The sequence below is a fragment of the Scaptodrosophila lebanonensis genome, unplaced genomic scaffold (genome assembly GCF_003285725.1).
Source record: "Scaptodrosophila lebanonensis strain 11010-0011.00,11010-0021.00 unplaced genomic scaffold, SlebRS2 tig00000171-arrow-arrow-pilon, whole genome shotgun sequence".
NCBI lineage: Eukaryota > Metazoa > Arthropoda > Insecta > Diptera > Drosophilidae > Scaptodrosophila > Scaptodrosophila lebanonensis.
The window spans coordinates 889,840-904,948 of record NW_022060603.1 but is presented as its reverse complement, the minus strand read 5'-3'; the positions used below and the strand labels follow the sequence as shown (position 1 = coordinate 904,948).

The window sequence follows — 15,109 nt, the reverse complement described above, 5'->3', positions numbered from 1 at the left end:
GAAATATGAAAAAGGCATACATACATACATATGTACATACATACATATGTATTTATGCATGTGTTTAAATGCCAAATTTGTAGCAGCAGGCGCGTTAATGAAAGTGTTTTCATCGCTGGAAAGTGTGGGTAAGTCTGGAAATTTATTTATTCTATATACATAAGTATGTATGTACATACATACATACATATATTATTGTACATAACCTAAGTTTCTGCGCTTAGCAGACAGCAAGCGAACATACGAAAAATGATTAAATAACGGTAATTGCATTCGCATCGGGGTGAGCAGCGGAGAGAGCAGCGGTGAGAGCAACGGCGAGAGCAGCTAACTGTTTAGCAGATTTTGTGCTCCCGCTTGCAAATCCTAGTTGTTTGTTGTTGTTCTTTTCGATGAACTCTATTACGCAGTAATCAATTACGTATTATTATTTATTATTACTTTTGTATGATAGAAATAAACTAAATTAAACTACTTAGAGTGTAAGAATCCAGTTATTTGTTTATTTTTTTACATTTTTCTTCCCTATTCTATGTATTACTTAATACTTATTTAGCTAATATGGAATACATTTCAAAAGAACCAACGCGTCTAAGGTTTTGATTAAAGGGGTCTGTCTGACACGCCCTGCTTATTACATACACTAGACCCTAAGACTTTTTGGCAAACTCTTGAACATTTGGGTGTAAGTATTTTACAGAAATTTATATACTCGCATGTATAATTACTATTTTAGATCTTAATTTCTTCATCATTGTTGTGTTTGTCAGCAAGTTTGTCAAATTTGGCTTTTAACCGTCGATGCCATACATTTGACACCAACTCTGTTTCGAAGCATATTGCCCGCCCGATCCCTGATGCCTGACCCCGCCATCTCTCCTGGCACCCGCTCTGTGTTTGCGTTGATTCGTATTGGTAAGTAAAATCTTGCAGTGCGTGTAAAAACTGCGTTGCTCGGTTTTTCGGGTGCTGTGCCACGCCCACAACACTTGCAACGCCAACAGCTTCAGCAACAGCCAGAGCAGCAGCAGCAGTAGCAGCAACAACAACAAAAAGAGTTGGACAACAATGAAATGCTTTTAGCGTCGAGCTGCGCAGCGGCAGCAAAATTAAGTTAACAGCACAGAAAAAAGTTTTGTGTACTGTTTTTATTGAAAATTGAGTTAAAAAACTGAAAGTGTCGACGACGAGTCGCGCTCCAACATACTCGTACACATAAAATGGGATCGCCCCGCTAGTTCCCGCCACTTTGGACCCAACAAGCCGCCTGCTCCCAACGAGTTGCGTGTTGTATTTTATTCATGCAATCGTGTGTGGGTGTGGGTGTGTGTGTGTGTTGTGTGTGTGACACACACATGTAGGCTGTGAGGACCGGAGGTTTGTGCCCCTTTGTAGGCACTTGACAACAGTGAGGAAATGGTTGATGCAGACCCCAAACAATTTGCCGATATTTTAAAGTTTTTTTTATTTATTTATTTATTATTATTATATTTTTTTTTGGGTGGGTAGAAGGATTGCTGGCTGGATATCATGTAGCTCAATAGTATTACTAATAAAACAAAAGTTAATCGGAATATGCGGCCTGTGATCTGCCTACAACAAAGTAAGAGGTTCTCCATTAATTTGATTTCTACTTAAATTACATTTCTGCTTGGCCCACTCGCATTTGTCCGAAAACTCGCCTACGAGTATTAATCTAGTATGAAAAACTGAAGTTCAAATTAAGTAATCACTTGATTTTCTAAATGGTTCATCTTATATTACAATTCGGATGATATTTCCTGCTTTCAAAATAAAATTGACTGCAGGCTTTTTATTCCACAATTTATTCGTAAGTAATGCCAATCAAACGTGTAGGTTGGTAAGACCTTCAAAAAGTGGGGCCTCACCAAGAGACAAAATATTAAGACAATATATAATTCACACGAATTTCTTAACCCATAGAAGTTAAGTGCTGAGAGCTTCGCTTAAAGTCAAGAAGAAAGCAATGAGTTGAAGAGGCGTCTTCTCAATAGTATTCTACAAGCCATGGTCTGATTCTCAAAGGACTTTATTCGTTCAACCATTGCTCTGTATTCTGGGAAGCTTTGTCATTAAATATTTCACATTAAATATGTCACAGTGATTACCCATCGGTTATACTATTATTGGATACTAAACTAGATTCATGATTCAATAGAGTCGTGTTTTATTTCTAACCAAAATGGTGGCTCGATGGAGATCTGCCTTTGTTCACTCCTCACATTCAAAAAGTTATTATATTATGCAATAAAATAGTGATATTTAGAAAACTTAATCTCTGTCCAGCCGATTATCTATGTATATGCACGCATTTATCTCGGATATAATCAGAGCTCCATTAAACCGCGAAAACAGGCTCTCTAGAGTCTCGAAAAAGGCAAGACAAAAAAGAATGTGCAGTTTAGAAAGAGGCCGGATTGGGGAAAAGGTATAAGACAGTCAAAGCAGAAAGCAAAGCAAGCTATAGTTCTGTTCTCCCGGAGTTAGTTGAAAAGAGATGCTCGGCCTTAATTAACAATTGAGCCACACATACACACACACGCGCGCTCGCGCATCCAGAACCACTTGCACACACCCACATACTCGTACATACATGCTCGTACATGTCCAATCCTGCGACCCCAAAGAAGTTGAACTTGGCGGGGCAAATCAGCGCAGATCAATGTACTTACTCGCTGGCATTCAGTTGGCCGATGTGTGCGGCAGTATATGAGCATCAAATTTATAAATTATTGAATCTATGAAAATATGAGCATCACGTACGCGTCGCGCGCCTCGACGAACTATTCACACACACACTCACACACACACACTCCCATACACTGCAAAAAGACAATCGCAGAAAACGAACTTACAGTTATGCATAAAAACCAAGCAATGGCCTGGCTTGTCTCTTTCTATATATATATATATATATATATATATATATACACGTATATGTGTGTAGGTGTGTGTGTGTGTGTGTGGGTATGGGTGGATGGGTGTGTGTGTGTGCGTCAGAATATGCACAGAATTTCATTACGTTGCGTTCGTTTTTATAAATAAGTTGGCCTCTGTTGTTTGGCAAAGTTTGTTCATCTGTTTCGTCGCGTTCGACGTGTTTGACGTTATTGATGTGATGGTGTTGGTGTTGTTGTTGGTGGGCGTACGGGAAGCACTGAGGGGAGGGACCCCTATGTCTGATCGCATCCTGTTTGCCCCCGTCTTATAGTTAAGGGCACAACCCCTCAGCAATGACGGCGGCGACGACGACGACGGTAGCGGCAAAACTTTTCTAATAATTTCTTTGATGAATTTCTCTATTTTTTTTTGTTATTTGCTTTTTTTCCTTTTCATACTCCTACGACTACAATCCGCCAAGTGAAGCAGCAGCCAACTATGACTTATTTACAATATTCCCACATACATACATACAAACATACATACATATGTGAATTGATGAGCCGCATAAGGAATTTGTTGTCCGCATTTAGGCGTCTCTCTAATGAGTAGAAAAATGCCATTCGATTGAATAGAAAATGAAATCCATCAAGTCGAACAATTAAGTATACTGAAGCCATTAAAAATCAACAATGACTTATACATACATATACTGCAGCTTATGTTGGCATTCGAACTTTCAAAACTGTCTTTTATTGAATAGATATATTCATTTGTAGCCTGCCATTGATTGCCAAGCGCATGAAAAGGCTTTTTTATTTTATCTATTTAAGTTGTACTATCTTAAAGGTAATTGAAATTACAGATAAACAAGCTGAAAAGAATATGATTTAAATTTTTACAGAATATGATTTATTATAATAAATTTATTTTGATGGAGCTAATTAAGAAGTGGATGGATAAATCAATGAAGATATTGTGGAATTGCAATATAACTATATTTTTATGAATGAGATTTGATGCTTTAGGAACTTTATGATTATTTTAAGGTTGTTTTGAGGCGAACAAAAAAGAAATAGGCCTTAAACTTAGCTTAAAAATAATATGATTTAAATTTTTACAGAATATGATTTATTATAATGCATTTATTTTGATGGAGCTATTTAAGAAGTGGATGGATAAATTAATTAAGATATTGTGGAATTGTAATAGAACTATAATTGATAAATTACATTTGATGCTTTAAGAAACTTATCGATTATTTAAAAGTTGTCTTTAGACGGACAAAAAATGGATAGGACTTCAAATGTAGACGAACTATAGTTAATTCATTTCTTACCCAAGAAACCAAAGAATACTTGTTGTCTTCAATTTTAAAGTCTCTGAAGTTCCACTATACTTTCTTTCAATTTCTAAGAAATGCAAACAAATGCCCCAATTTAAAGAGCTTATCTTAGCCTTTCTGGTTTCGAATCAAACGCTGTTTGAAATGTGACCTAATTGCCACACCACTTGCAGTTCAAATCTACAAGTACAAGTATATTGTAATTTGAAAATGCACTTTTCCATTTCTTGTCTTTGAGCCACGGACTGGGTCATGTTTCCTAGGTCTTGCATCGAATCTTTGTGTGTATGTGTGTGTGTGTGTGTATGAAACGTGCTCGTCCTTCAACTGATTATAAACTAATTTTATAAATATATAAAATAAATTATGAATTATGCGCATTATTTGTGTACAACTTATCAAATGATATACAGACGCATACTCTTATACAACGCAGAGACAAACACGTGACAGCCCCTGTCAGTAACGCTGTCAGTCCGTCAGTTTTCCAGTCTGTCTATCTGTCTGTCTGTCTGGCCGTCTTTCTGCCGGTTGTGCGTGTTTGCATTTTGTGTGGCGTCGAGCGCTTCCTTTGCATCATCATACCCATTCCCGTTCCCTCACCGCCCCGCCCCGTCCCGCCACGCCCCTTCCCATCTTCTTCGTCGTCGCATCCGTAATCCATTTAATTCAACCAAGCGACCATGTCAGCTATATGTGTTTCTGAATATATCAGCAATGTATGTCAAGCTGGTGTATATATATATATGGATATATGTGTGTGTGTGTGTGTGTGTGGGTGCGTGTATGTGTGCTTGTGTCTTCTGTTCGGTATTATCAACTCATAAATATTTATTGAATTTTAAGAAATTTTCAAAAATGGCTACACCAGCCAGTTGCTGTCACACTAGCTGCCAGCCAGCCAGTCAGCCGCCCAGCTCCCCGTCTCTGCTCTCCCACCTGTCACCCACCTCAAGCCATACCGAACCAGGGCTGCGCGGCGGTTCGGTTCGGCGCTTCGAAACACCGAAAGAAATGAAATCATAAACGAAGATAAGCTCAAAGGACTGCCCGTATAAGTACGCGTATGAGGACGAATAGAAGAAAGAACCGCGCAGACTTCATTGATCCCTGTTGATCAGAGTCCTGTCGTGCCGCAGAAGGAGTTGCGTTACATTGGCTTCAGATCTCTTAAGCCTGCAATCTGTCCCTCGGTGCATGTAACGATTAATTTCCAGCCCTGCGTTCAACTGGACAGACAGACAGCTATGACCACTGTGCCGCGCACTGTGCAACATCGCAGATGCTTATGCCTCGTCTCTCACCTTCTCTCAATTGGATTCTCACTGCGAGATTTTGACGACTTTGTGGACGCAACGCATCCGTCAGCGCTTCCATCGACGGCGTTGCTTCTTAGCTGGGTGGGTGTTTGTGTGTGTGTGTGTGTGTGTGGGTTTGCATTCTCTTATTTGGATTATATTTTTCCATTTCACATATGAATGAGCTGTCCCTGGGCTACTGGTGGTCAGCCACAAACAAATATATGAAGGAAAGAAAAAGTTGTCAATTTCATTTCCATTTTGCAAGCCGCCAAGGATTGTCCCCTCCTCCCTCTCTACCCCACACACACACACATATATATATATATATATATATATATATATATATATATATATATATATATATATATATATATATATATAGACACAACTGCTTGCCCAGTTCATCTTTTTAGCAATAGCAGCAGCATCTGCTTAATGGCTAATTTTCAACTACCTCCCCACCCCTGGAGTGCATGAACTGAAGGGCTAAAGTTTCTTGAGTCGACGCCACGATTGATTAGCTGTAGGAGCGTCGCGCCGAACCGATGCACTTTATATAATTAGCAAGTGGGGTTTAGTTTCAGAACATGCATACAAATACTAGTATCCACACACACACACACACTCACACCCATCGCTGGAGAGGCACATGTCGCGACTCACACGCACTTGCTGTTGTAATCGCATTAAATAGTCACTACAGCGACCAACCATTCCACACAACAGGCACGTTCCTCCAAATGTGCTCCTAAAATCGCTCACTCTTGCCCCCCGCCACCACCCTGAAATAGAGAGGGTTATTTGTTATACGTGAAAATTGCGCATTAGATATGCGTTTTGTTTTTTGAAACTACAAGTATTTAGCGGTCAGTCGGATTCCTATTGCTAGAGAGCGGTTTCGAAATGATCATTCGCTCTGGAAAATCCCAGCAACAAAATGTCAAGTTGTTGGTGCATCTTCCCTTGTAGTTCCTGAATTAACAAACACTTTGTAAAGAAGCCATACTTTAAGCATTATGGGACATGCGGTACCGATACAAAATTATTTATTTATTTCCCCATTTTTTTATAAAAGCTTTAGTTAAGTGATTAAGCTTTATGGGTTATGGGTTTTTGGTTTAATTTTTCCCGCTTTGCACTGTCGATTGTTGTTAACCATTTTTACTTCTTTTTTTTGTTTGATTAAGTAGAAAAGGCTAAGCTGCCTGTACTCTTAACATTAAGATATCCTTACCTCACTGGTTAATTCATAATGTTTTTAAGAAATGTGAATGAATTGAAATGGAAAAAATAAAGACTTTAGTTACACTGTTATTATTTACAATAACTAAAATTAAACTTATAGTAAAATACAAATACAGCTTAAGCTAGCAGTTTAGTCTTATTTGATTCAAAATAAAGACGTTTGGGGCCTTCCCTCCCATTGCAATTCTTTAAAGCGTAAACAAATTGTCATCTCGTCAGCAAAAAATGTGAGATCTTTATAAAATAATTTACAACATTTCAAGCTAATTCGGCTTATAGGCGCTGTTATCTTGTTGCATCTGCTATATAGAAAATAAGTGAAGAAGAAGATAAAATTAAACAATTTGTGCTCACGACCAACAACATTTTGATTTAATTTCTTCAACAATTAACCAATTCCATGATTTTGTCAGCAGCTATATAACAAATTGAGGCTATATTATGAAAAGGGAATATGACATAAAGAATTGACAAGTATTTAGGTGTTAATATTAAACATCCACGACTGCGTTTATTTTTGAACAAAAAATCTCCGGATCGATGGCATTGTATGCTCATTTAATCAATCGCTTGGATCAGCAATTCCATAATTCGTGACATATTTTGTGACACACCCATCTCTATAGGCTATGTCCGAGCCACGCACTCTCAATTCAAAATTAACTTGTTGATGTGCCGATGCGAAACAATCGCGTCGCCTTTGCCAGCCAGGACTGTTGGCGGGGACTGTTGGCGGGGGAGCCCTTTGGATGCCTCACATTTGATGACTGTTTGAAAATCGTTCCGTGTTCGAATCTTATTAGTGGTTTATAATTACAATTGTATACAGACCAATTACGATACATACATAAAAGCCGAGACGCGATGCGATGCGATGCGACGAGGCAAAGCAATACGAGATGTGATGCGATGAGTTGGGAGTGAAATGGTGATGGGGATGGGTGTGGGGATGGGTGTGGGAGCGGGAGCGGGGTGAGGACCCACTGGTAAGGTGCGGTAGCCACACGCCCACAAATACATTCGCACAATGACAATGCGCTTACGTCCTATCAGGTAAAACATGCGTGTGTGTTTGGGGCTAATTAACCAGCGTGTGTGGCTAAATGGGTGTGTGGCTAGGTAGCTGGGTGGGTGGTTGTGTGTTGGTCCAAGCATCTCGATAATGATGTTCATTTCGTAAGCAAATGTCATAGCATCCATATAGAGACAACCAACCACACAAGGATGGATGCATGCACATCCATTTATGTAAATACATACGGATATTTACATAGAAACTGAAATTTATGTGGCACATGTACGCGCGTACTACTACAAGTATAGTATATGCTGTACTATATGCTATATGTGTGTATATCTGTATCTGTTGCATAAGCCACGACTCCAATTGGAGTGTTTGGTAATTGAATCCACGTCTGAAATCCGTCTGTGGTCGATAATTTCATTTCATGCCCATTATGAATACAAATTATAGAACGCGTTGTCCGGGCACGTCTCAAGGACCCACATCTACCACAAGTTCCATGTCCTGCAGACGACTGGCTGCATTTTCATCGTCGTTGCCCATGAGAATGGAAGCTCATGAGAGCGAGCGTAGATTACATATTATAAAGCCGCCTCTTCGATATTTGGGCACTAGGCATCTGATATTATCGAGTGCCATGAAATTATATCAGAGACCTTACCTCAACTCCGACAATACTTCCGTCCGTTTGAAAATGTCGCTAAAAATGCCATAAATATTTGCTATAACGAGCAGCCATAACATACATCTGCCATGGGGAGACGAGCCAAGCAGCAGGCATGGCACTGCGACTGCGCCGGACTGAGAGCAATGCAACAAACAGTGGCGCTACAGAGATGGAGAGAGAGAGAGAGAGAGCGAGAGAGAGAGGGATGCGAGAGCGAGAGTCCAACAGCTTGGGAATGAACTGGCAAATTGAAATTGATGATAGCTTTACAGCGAATGGACGCTAATCAAATGCCGCTGTGATTTATGACTGTCATAAAACGGAACATATCTAGCCGTAGCTCTTATACGGGTGGTGTGTGTCTAAGCTAAAATAACTGGTCCTGTCCGAAAGGATAGCAAGACAAAGTATAACGAATTTAAAAATTCAAATCAAAACATTGCAAACGAGTCGAACAGCGGTATTACAGATTTTGGAAAACAGGCAGCATGCATGAACATGTCCTACCGCACGAATACTATTTATAGCACATCATCTACTGCTCTGATACAGGAAACAGTCAACTGTTATACATAAGAGCACGCGAAGTGCCAAAGAGCGTAGCTCTCGTGGTGCTCTCAGCGTATGCTCCCTTGAAGGACTCACTGTTGGGTGGCTGTTAAGCTGATAACGCTGTAAGTCATTACATAACTGTTATACAAGCCACTAACTTACAGCAGGATAATGAGCGAGGACAGGATAATGTGTGTAGAGAGGCCCATACCATGAAAAAGCAGCGAAAACAAATAGGAAGGAATCCCCACCAACAACCAGATAAGCAACAAAAATTGAGCAAGCAGCAAGGACGACGACGACGACGCCACTCCAAAATTGCTCAAAAAAGAAATTCGTTTATTGAAACAAAACGTTAAAAATCGATTTGGCAGACACACACACACACAACACTTATGCGTCGGCTAGGCAGCCACGTTGATTGACTCGATTAGCGCCAAGTCGTACGCTAGCTATAAAAAAAATGAAAAATCATATTCTGGCGCATACGAAGCTAAACTTGTTGAATACTCGTACGAGGACTACCAATGCCAGCCAGCCAGCCAGCCAGTCAGTCAGCATCTCAGCGATGGCTCAGGCCAGCCACCTAGATAGGTCTAGAGCTGGTGGGTTCGTTAATGTCTTGGAAATCCATTATATGTATGCATAGACATATACCTACGAACTTAAGATGTCTCGTCTGCCTCATCTGAGCGGCAAAAAAGCAAACATAATTGGTTTATGTAAAGATTTTCGTGACACTTGACGGTACAGCACTCATTGCCACTCCTACGCCCCCAGATATATCCATTAATATAGTATACATAACTGGAAGAGCGCCGACGTTTTCTACATAAAAGCATTTTGTAAATAGTCACATTTTTGAGGAATAAAAATATCGTAAGCCACCAACTACTTTCCCCCCCTCTTTTTACAGATTCCTTCGTGGGAATGTTATGAGAAAAAAGTGTGAATATTATTTAAAACTGAGCTGGTAGCGTTTATTGTTGAATCGTATAATTATAGCATTACATTTTAAAACTTTCTGTACAAATGTTTTCCAATTTAATAAGTTATTCCTATACATACATTTACATTTGGGCTTGGAATTTAGGTGTTTAGAAAACTCATCCACGATTAACTCTTTTAATTCCGCCTTTTTTTGGCAGCTAACTGTCTGTGTATCTCAATTTTCTGTACAACTTTTTTCCAAGTAATTCCTATACGTGCATTTAGATTTGTGAAATTACTTGTAAAATATTTATTTTCTTCGTTTTTTAGAAAATCAGCCATGATTTTTTATTTTGATTTCACCTTTTTGTTCGCAACTAACTGCCTGTGTATACGCTCAACATACAAAATCCTTAAAAAACTGATATACATATATTAATGGGACTGTTGTACTTAAATGAATGTCGAATCAAATATCTTTAGCTCGATTTGGGTGTAGAGTAGTTTTAAAGAAAGCTGCATTATTTTGTTCCGAAATCAAGGATATTACAGAATCAAGCTGCGGGACAAAAATGGCTTTCTCTTTTTTTGTATGCTATCACTTTTTTTGGCATGTTTATTTTAAAAAATATCATTTAAGACTATATCTGTCGATTCGTGCATTTCCAATGATTCCAATACTTGTACATCGCGTATGTGTTCGGTGCCGTTTAAAACATCTTTAATATTCCTTTGCAAGAATGCCGTACGAGAATTACTTCAATATTACCCTTGATTTCTTGCCATGAAAAAAACAGCTCATACCCATCCTTAGAACAACAGTAAGGCAACGATACTTGTAAGTACCGTAACAGCCACTTACGATGTAGGAAATTTTTGATTAAATACAAGTAGCGTATGATGCGTTAAAATAATAATTTTTGCATCTGATCAACGGAAAAGTTCCTTGAAAGTTCCTTAGATTCAATAGTTCGATAACGCTTGTAGCTCAGCGCAGGTTCTGGGAATGTAAATAAATAATAAATCCTGGAATCTACATCGACTCTGAACCATAATTTGTGACATGGTTTTCTTTGATTTATATAAATGTATTGGGGATCATATTCTAGTCACAAATACACACTTATCTACATTTTCCAATTGAAATGTTTTGTTGTCAGTCGAATTGAAGTGAAATAGGTTAGGCATTGAGAATTCAATCCATTCGCTCACATCACATCACTCGCATCAATCACTCAACACAGCTCACTTTTACAACAATCCAAGTTTTTTTTTTCCGCAATAAGTGTATTACAATGGACATTTTCGAGGCGCATAGAAACGAACAGGGCGAGGTCGTGATTGGTCGCAAATATCACATACTTAATAAGATTGGTGAGTAGTACTGAGTTCTCCAATTGGTTCGCTGGCACATTCCACAAACATTTCTGCTGGCTCGTGCCATAGGAAACGGTTGTTTCGGCGATGTTTTTCTAGCCAAGAGTCTGTATAGTGGACGCGAAATAGCTGTTAAGGTGGAGCCACAGGTAGAAGGTCGGCCCCAGCATTTGGTGCATGAGTATGAGATGTACCGAGCCCTTCGAGGGGGCTGTGGTTTCCCCGACATACACGCCTATCGCAAAGAGCAATCCTTTCATTTAATGGCCATGGAGCTGCTGGGGCCATCGCTGACCGATCTGCAGCGCAAGTTGAAGAAGAGCTTCAGCATGAAGACAGTTCTGATGCTGGCCGATCAGATACTGGATCGCATACACTTTGTGCATCGCAAGGGCCTGATACATCGCGACATAAAGCCCTCGAACTTGATGATGGGCTCTGCGGGTCGTGCATCGAGGCTATTTCTGGCCGATTTCGGTCTGGCCATGCGCTACTTGGACCCAAATGGGTGCCACATACCCTGTACCGAGACGACGCGAATGACGGGCACGGTTCGATATGCCTCGCTCAATGCAATGCGTCGCATGGAGCAGTCGCGTCGGGATGATTTGGAGACAGTGGGCTATGTGCTCGTTCAGTTGGCCAAGGGACGTCTGCCGTGGCAAGGTATGAAGGCAAGCAATCAAGCTAAAATGCTGCAGAAGGTGTTGCTCAAGAAAGAAAGTGTCGAGCTCGATGATCTGTGCGCTGGACTGCCTGAAGTGTTTCTTGATTACCTTCAGTATTGCCGCAGTCTCGAGTTCGACCAGAGGCCAAACTACGAATACATTCGTGAATTATTTCGGTGGGTAGTCCGGTGGGTAGCTCCTTTTGGCCATCATTTCTTAACACTCTATTCACAGTGCAGCAAGGAGTTTCGTGATGGTGGCTATAGCTTCGATTTCCAATACGATTGGGTTAAGATGGAGCACCAGCTTGAAGAAGAGAAGCGAAAGGCGGCTGCAACAAAGACTAATGCGTTGCGCAAACGCGGGCAAAGCCAGGCCTGATTATCTGAAAACTCGATTTACCAGGGACTTATGCCACTTTATATTTTGTTAGACTGATTTCGAAACGTTTACTTACCGCAAAGAACACAAAAACTGATACGCAGACACAGTACGATATGCACAGCACTTGAAAAGGCAACGCAAAAGTATCTCTAAATAGTTTCCCCTTTTGTTAAAGCTGACCTGAACCCTTCAAATCACTGTGAGTTGCTCTCTAAAACAAAAACAAAGATTCTTTCAACATGGGTTTCGTTTTCGGATTTGAAAAGCAAGTTTGCTCAACTCTAGCATCTTCGAGGAGCAACTCTGAGTCATAAAGGTTAACTTTGATAAATCCAATCCTAACCAGGTAGAAACGCTTGAAATGTTTTGCCATAAAAAATTACCATCTTAAAATTATTTAGGGCAACAAATCAGTTTAAAATGTGAGATCGTTGTTGTGTTCTTAAAACAAAATCATATCATGTACTTGTATGGCATGCTGGCAGTTCACATTTAAAACTCTGTTTCCTATTCTCGTGGAGAAACTGCTTCCAGAGTTGCAATTCCCTGTTAAATATCCAGGACGCTCTTCAATACAACGTTTCCCAGAACATTTTTTGTGAGCGCAACTGGAAATTTGTTTCTGAAAGCTGGTTAAAACGGTATACTTTCTCTAAGCAGTGGAGCTGTTTTATTTCAAGTCACTAGATAATCCAATTAACTTAGCTCAGAGACCGTATCATAGAGCTCTACACCTATTTTCATTATATGAAGTGATTTCTGAGAAGTTTCCTGGGAACAGATTGAAGAAATCCAATCTCAAGAAATACTGAAATGAAACGAGCAATGTGATGTGAGCCGTAAGCACAAAGGTTTTTAAACGATTTAAGATTTACATTCTCTCGCTATGCTCTTGGATGCATCGCAGTAATACCAGGACATTTATCAAAGGACTTTTTTCAAGACAGAACGTTCAGCCCCAGCAATTTTAGTTTCAATGGAACGGTAACTTTCTGGACTTTTTGAAAACAATTTCAAATCCAAAAATTGAATTCTCCACAATGTGGGCGCTAATGGAGTGATTTCCTTGCTGATAACTGAATAGCAAGTTCAAGATATTTCATGTCCAGTGATAATTGAAGACGGACTGCAAAACTAGCTACGGTATAATATCTTTAGAGGGTTGTATTTTTTTAAATATTTGGCAACTTTTTTAAAAATTTGCAACTAAATTATGTTTAGCAACTGAAGTAAAGAATAAAAACACTTCAGAATTTAGCAGAACAATTGTCGTTTCTCTTTAACTTGTGAAAGCATCAATCAACCTCCTCGCTGCGTTTAAGAGAGTTACAGTATGGATATCCCAAAAGAATGCTATCTGTCCCTATTCAGAATGATGTACAATTACAACTCTCCATCAGATAAAAGTGAAATCTCCGAAGGGTTGGAAAGGATATATTGGGTTTCTGCAAGGCTTGAACGAACGCAGCATTTTCTACTCTATAAGGTATAAAGTCTAGATGAACGCCTGTATTCCAGAAACGGCTGAACCCATACTACCTAAACTTGCTACATAGGCTTCCCAAATTCCTAGGCAACACGAGCTGAATTCCCTTCCTACATGCTCCAGAATTTCGCCGACACAGTCCAGCTCGTGACAAGCTCTGACTGCCAAGCTAGTTGGACTGCAATATTCCCATCGTGTTTTTATTGAAAACTATAAACTTTCTCGTTTGTATTTGTTATTTTAAATTAAAAACATGTGTACTTTTTGTTAATATTTCATATACCTGTGCACTATAGTATTATGAATATATTTTAGGTATTTCACACACACACACACATACTGTGTACTATAATTATGTGGTGCGGCTGCTCCCTTTTATGTGAAAGTGTTTGTGTTTGTTGAGGGGAAAAAATCAAAATTTTACGCTTGGCTTCACATTTCTAAAAGCTGCACAAACTTTTGGCAATGCGTGGGGCTGTGTTACGTGTGCATGTGTGTGTGTTTGTATGTGTGTGTGTGTGTGCTTAAGTGCGTGTTTATGGCGCAATAAAACAGACCCTAACAGGCGTACACACACACACACACACACACACATTCTCATACATATACATATTCATACACAGACAGTCGGAGCATAGACATAAAGCAATCGCGTTTGCTGCATGCCGCCAGCCAAATGAAGCAACCAAAACGACCCCCGAAAGCAGATCCCCAGAAAGCCGAGACTAAAATACAGACAGCCAGACAGACAGGCAGAGCGAAAAACATCCAAAAAGAGCAACCAGCCAGCCAGCCAGTCAGCATCTTTGCCTGTGTCTTTCTGCTTGTGTGTTGGCGCATTTATGACTTCCACACTCTCGCACACACACACACACACACACAGAGAGATGTAGAGGCGCAGGAAGGCAGAAAGACTGCAGCCTGCATATAGGCGCACAGACATATGTCTTATCATGCCCTGAACACACACACACTCACTGACTGGGGCTGCTGTCAAATGCCATACTAAACCGATAATCCAATCATAAGTTATAGTCAAATGAGTTTGCTCTTCAATAAATTTTCGCCTTTTTGTCGACTGTAATTGTTGTTGTGATTTTGAATTCAACCACTTTGGGTGGCTGCAGCAGCCACAGCCACAGCGACAGCAGCCAGCAGCCAACGCCTGCCTTTTGGCCATGCTTTTTATTTGATGCAAAGTGTTGCCATGCTTCTTACAAACACATGTG

At 39.9% G+C, this 15,109-nt stretch overlaps 1 pseudogene; it reads left to right on the top strand.

The window, feature by feature from the left end:
- The first annotated feature begins 11,260 nt into the window (after nucleotides 1-11,260).
- Nucleotides 11,261-12,391, top strand: LOC115629918 (annotated as a pseudogene).
- The last annotated feature ends 2,718 nt before the right edge of the window (nucleotides 12,392-15,109 follow it).